Source organism: Mytilus galloprovincialis, chromosome 10, assembly GCF_965363235.1.
Source record: "Mytilus galloprovincialis chromosome 10, xbMytGall1.hap1.1, whole genome shotgun sequence".
Taxonomy (NCBI): domain Eukaryota; kingdom Metazoa; phylum Mollusca; class Bivalvia; order Mytilida; family Mytilidae; genus Mytilus; species Mytilus galloprovincialis.
The window spans coordinates 52616684-52622811 of NC_134847.1; positions in this window are offsets into that span (position 1 = coordinate 52616684).

Consider the following 6128-nt stretch of genomic DNA (forward strand, 5'->3'; position numbering starts at 1 on the left):
CTCTTTAAAAGCGAATATTCTAAATCATAATGATCCGTTCAAAGCCACAGAAAACTTTACATATGTTAATAAAAATATCATCTTTTATCATGACATTATATTTCATGTGTAAATTCCCTCTAAAAGATGACATATGCGATAATAATGTGCTCAGGTAAATAGACTGAACAATTTGAAAAATGTGAACATAAACTAAAACATGTAACATTTTTGACCCCGCCATATTCTGTAGGTATGTGTCTTTCTCAAGTCAGGAGCCCGTAATCAGTGGTTGTTGTTTGTTGCTGTGCTACATATTTTTTTGTACATTAAATAGGCCGTTAGTTTTCTTTGTTTTATATTTTTCATTACAGAATCATTTATAGCTGACTATACTGTATGGGCTACGCTCATTGTTGAAAGCCTTACGATGAATCGAACTTGTTAATTGTGTCATATGGTCCCTTGTGAATAGTTGTCCAATTGGTAATCATATCACATCTTCTTTTTTATCTAAAAATAGTCACATATTAAATGGCATTTTCTATGTTACAAATGACCACGTATACGTAAGTGTCATTTGTCACCGTGTAAACCTCAATTCAGTCTATTTTTTCCATGATTGTTACATGAACAAAATGAGTGTTATCACCGTATTTTTATTTGGATTGAGTAACACGAAGAATGTAACTAGCGAAAGAGGTATGCGTACGTCTTATTCTTCCGGAGAACCTGCGTTCATTATAGGATTTTTGATGGGGTTCATACTTTCTTTGTTTTTTGGTGAATTATCTTATAATTGCTTTTTTTTTAAACACGCCTTTTTTTTTTTTTTTTTTTTTTACAGCAGATGACCTTGATTAATTCCGGTGGTATGTTGCCACAGACATTCCTACCCATGTGACTTGCGTTTTTGACTGAAAACCGAACGTATTTCGTATAACTACGCGTATATTATCGAGTGTAAAATAACATTCCTTATCACTTGTTATATATCAATTTCCTCATTAAATAATCATGAAAATAAATGTTGATAAAATAGATAAATCAAATGATATAAAAATGTTTTGTCGTGAGAAATATATATGTCAATAACAAATCATGAATACCGAAAATGTGCGTTATTAAACGCGTGCGGAAGAATATCTCGAGGACATTTTGCAACGAAAGCAGGACAATATGAAGTAGTCCTCAGACGAATAATGAAAGAAGAGTGTCTACCATTCACTTAGACTGCTGTATCATCAGAACAGTAGAACAACGGGGCGATACATAAATCATGTCCAATAAAAGCAGACATTCCACAATAGTTAATCAAAGTACTGAATTACTGAACATCGGATGACCGCAACCTCAGGAGCATCGCAAGCACTTGTCTCAGGCAAAAGCATATTTCTATACCTGAAAGCTGGGTAGGAATGTCGGCGGCAACAAAAACAACGGAATAATTCAAGGTCATCCGCTGTAAAAAAAAAAAAAAAAAAAAAAAAAAAAGAAAAAAAAGGGCGTTCATAAGAAAGAAACCCAACAATTTTAGCATACTTCACCAAAAACCATAGAAAGATTTATATGAACCTCATCAACATCCACTAATGAACGAAGGTTCTCCGAATAATAAGAAGACAATAACAATCAAAACCAAGGAGTAAACAAAGACTAAAAAAAAACAAAGGACATTTACATAAACAGTTATAAATAAGAAATAAGAAACAACACGAACGCCACTAAAAACCGGGAGTGAAATCAGGTGCTCCGGAAGAGTAAGCATTTCCTGCACCGTATCTCTTCCGCTAGTTACATTCTTCGTGTTACTCAATCCAAGAACAAATACGGTGGTAACACTCATTTTGTGGAATTGTTGTTAACAACCCACCATTTTTTCTTAAAATGTCCTGTACCAAGTCAGGAAAATGGGCATAGTTGGTCAATCAACAACTTTGTATACACTATGCCGTTTCAAATTATCATATAGACAGTTCTTCTATTTCATTTAAACACTTTATGATATCATGTGTCCAATTTCAATCTTGAGTCATTGTTGTTTGGTTTTTGTTGCACTTTAGTATTTCGGTTGTTTTGTTGTTTTTCTCTTATATTTGATGTGTTTCCCGTAGTTTTGTTTTGTAACCAAATTTGTTTTCTTTCAATCGATTTATGACTAATTCCGAACAGCGGTATACTTCTGCTGCCTTTGAAACATATAAACTGGCATTGTATGGGTAGCTAGGCCGTTTTCAATTATATATTGATATTATTAGACTATATAATGTTAAAACATTGTTGTGACGTCATTCTATTGTTGTACCAGTTCTTTATTTCAGTGATTGGACTATCATTCATCTGTAAGAAACCATTATGTTACCTTTAGCTGTCCAGTATTTTGAAGAATAGCCCTCCTCTTTCTTAAAAAATATTGGACGGCTGAAGGTAGCATACCTGATTCCTACAGGTAAATAATAGTCCAATCACTGAAAAAAACCTATCAATTTCGCCAACTGTTTTCATCATGTGAAAAGAAAAAAATACAACCAAATAACAAATGACAATTACAAAAAAAAACCAACATTTTATTGAATCACCTTCCAATTCAATAATTTAATAACTCGTCAAAACAGTTTCTTGAGAAAAAAAATCACATTCAAATTGATTTTAACACTACCAAAAGATGTATTCTCGTCCATCTTTGGTTATCAAAATGGACCTCTGGTGTTGCTCTTATTTTTCCTAACATCATTTTCATCTACAATTTAAAAAGACCCAATAAAGTAATGTTTCTGACGTTTGATAGATCACACCGCAAATCTAGAGCTTACTTCATGAACTACAGGACTACATTAGTTGTTATAATTTTCAGGTTTTTAAGTTTCATATTTTTGCTTGAATATAAATATAATACAACATTTCGCTTATGAACGACGATGGATATGGGAATTTAAGCAGAATTAAGGAAAAGTTACTGCATGTTATCTGTTAAACAAATCGTTCGTGTGTTCGATTCGCGCTTTGTTCGCAGTGATCGTTTTATTGATAACTAATTATGCAAGAGAGAGGGTGGTGTTTTTTTGCAAAAGGAAATCGAGAGACAAAAATAAGTTCCGGTAATATTAAAAATAAAACAACACAAGGGACATCAATACACAAATAAACCAAAAACAAGAGCTGACACGACCTTCAAGGAAAATAATCGATGAAAAGATGAAATTTCAGATGGTACCGTTTGGGTAAACAATTACGTTCTCTTGAAAATTCCGATGAACAACAAAAGAATGTAAAATGATTGAACGTTGTTATCTCTTCATTAGTTCATATAAAGTATATATTTGAAACAAAATCGACTGCGGTGCACACATTATTGTTCAACGTGAACCTGTCTTCGTATGTGTTTTTTCTTTTCTTTTTTTCATTCACCTAGTAAGAAATGAAACCCGAGAAACAAGAAACTGAAAGGAGAGGACTACATTTTGAAATATGATATATATAAAACTTGCCTATATCAGCTGCTAAAACTATATCTTCTTTGAAATCCACACTTAAATCGAATACATCTAAATACACATTTGATTTTAATCAAACGTTTATTACAGCACAATCACTAATCACAACTTTCTTCTTTTATTACATTAGGAATACACTTTCAACGTCCTTATCCATTTTGGAACACACAACACATGTAGCGGTATTCACGGAGCATATTTAGAGTAGTCCTTTCGCACGGAAAAATCCTGATACGCATACCCTGAGTCTTAATCTACATATAGTAATACATGTGTGATGTTCACAATATTTACCGTCAGCTGTACTTTTTTTCTTTTTTTCTATTGTCTATTTTTAAAGAATGGGTGTATAACGCACACTCTCAAAGTACATCCATTTTATATCAATCAATATCTAAAAATACCACATTTCCAATATTAATTTAACAACCACATCATCATGCACACATATAACCTGAAATAGTGTAGAGAGAAGTAGTCCATAGCTTTTTATAAAGCTAAAACTTGTGTAGTATTAATATTAGTTAAGATTGTTTAATGTGATTCTTTGTTGTATCTAGTGTGCTATTAATGATTAAGTTCATAATTGAGCTTTCTTTAATAAAATATTTCTTATTTCTTTTCAATGTCATACAAGCTATTTTTTATTAAAAAATATCTCAATAGCTGAAAACTGATTTGGATTAGTTCTATTCCAAATTCTAACATGACGTCCTTCAAACGCTTTGAGTACACACCCGTGGTAAAATATGAATATATTGGTTGCGCTGTTCTGATTGTACTCCCACGTCATATGATTGTTTATGGATGGAGTACACGACGTCATAGAATGATAACGTAATAGTTTAAGCATTTTTCGGGAAAATACACGCTTCTGATACCGAAAATCATCACCAGAATGAAACGTAAACAAACAATACTAAAATGTGGTATAAGCCCTTTTTTATATACATAGAAGATATATAAGTAAATTATCATTAAAATTCATCCAAATCTATCTAAATATATTATTGTAAATAGTTTGAGCATGTCACTAAATCTGTTTGCTCCGTTCTTTACCGCCAATCTTAAAGTGGGTTAATTTATTCGAACGGCAAATATTTGCCTCCATCTAGTGCGCTTTGAACCAAAACAATTGCTATATTTGTCTTATCAGAATCGAAATAATTCATGGGGGCTTGAATATATCTAAATTTTACCACGGGTTGTCCCTTTATGCCGATATTTTACCCCTCGCTATCGCTCAGGGTAAAATATTTGTCATAAAGGGCCAACCCGTGGTAAAATAACGATATATTCAAGCCCCCATGAATTATTTCTTAAATGAATTTATTACGACTATTACGACTAATGCCCTTTGTGTCTATTTAATTTTTGGGTTCGAATATAATGTATGTGCCAATAAACTATAGTAGGTTAAAGGTCAAGCATACTTCGTTCAGATTGTACGTGTCCTCAGGATGATAACAAAACAAAAGAATAATTATCGAGAGAGGTGGATGTTTTAACGATTGAAAATGATTTTTTTTTCTATAAATTAAAAGTACATCTCTCTACGATTAATCTTCCTTTGAATATATTATTTAAGGAAGAAAAGCAATAATCTATATATAGCTATACTCAACAAACCTTTCATTTATTATATGGTATATAGTATAATTGGATAGGTCACATTCGTGAAAAGGGAACGGGAATGTAGTTACGAATATGAGGAATATATCTGATATCATATGTGAAACAAATATTCAATAACGATAAAACAAATCGTGATATTATCGATAAAATTAACGAAGGGTTGATTTCAACTTCATCATTTGGAGTTCTTGGTTTATGTTACTACATAGAAATGGTAAGTTCACAAATGGACAGCTGAGATCATCTCTCTCATCTTTCAGTTTTGTTTTCAACTGACCCTAATTGTCAATTTCCAGAAGTAAATCAAGATATGAGACAGCCTGAACTGTATCTGTAGTATCCTTTATCTCTAGTTTGATGGGATAGATGCGTTCACATAGTCATCAAATTTTGTAATATCTAGAGTGAGAACATCATCTATACAGCGGAAAGTAAAGTTCAAAGATATTGCTAACTTCTTTTGTACCTTCCTAAGAAGTTTCCGCATAAGAATTAAGTAACAAGTCGGCAACACAAAGGGGCACAGTTGGTTCCCATTGGAATGTCGATAGTTTGTTTAATAAAAAAAAAACCTCCTTCAAACCTTACAAATTTGTTGTCAATCAGGAAATAGGCATCTTGATGTCAGTTTCAGATATTTTTTTGTTTGAATCCGAGTAATTTTTTACAAAGTAGGCTTCACTCTCCCTAAAACAAGATACCTGTTTTTACGTTGGCCATTCGTTTTTTTAAACAAAGCAATACCAACTCTTTCAATTTGTCTTTCAGTTTGGAATAAGGAATTTTTCTGTAAAGTGTAGAAAAAATCAAATGTTTTAATTCTATTGCAAGATGAGTTTGAAATTGTATGTACACTAAAAGATCTTTTGATTTTTTTACCCTCTAATCTATATCTGATCTGATAATTTAGAAAGATGTTTCGTGGAGCACTTGGAAGACCAAACAATATACCGTTGTTTGTAACGACACTTATAAAGTTTAGGTATTCAGGACAGCGATTGAAGATCCAGTTCTTCATCT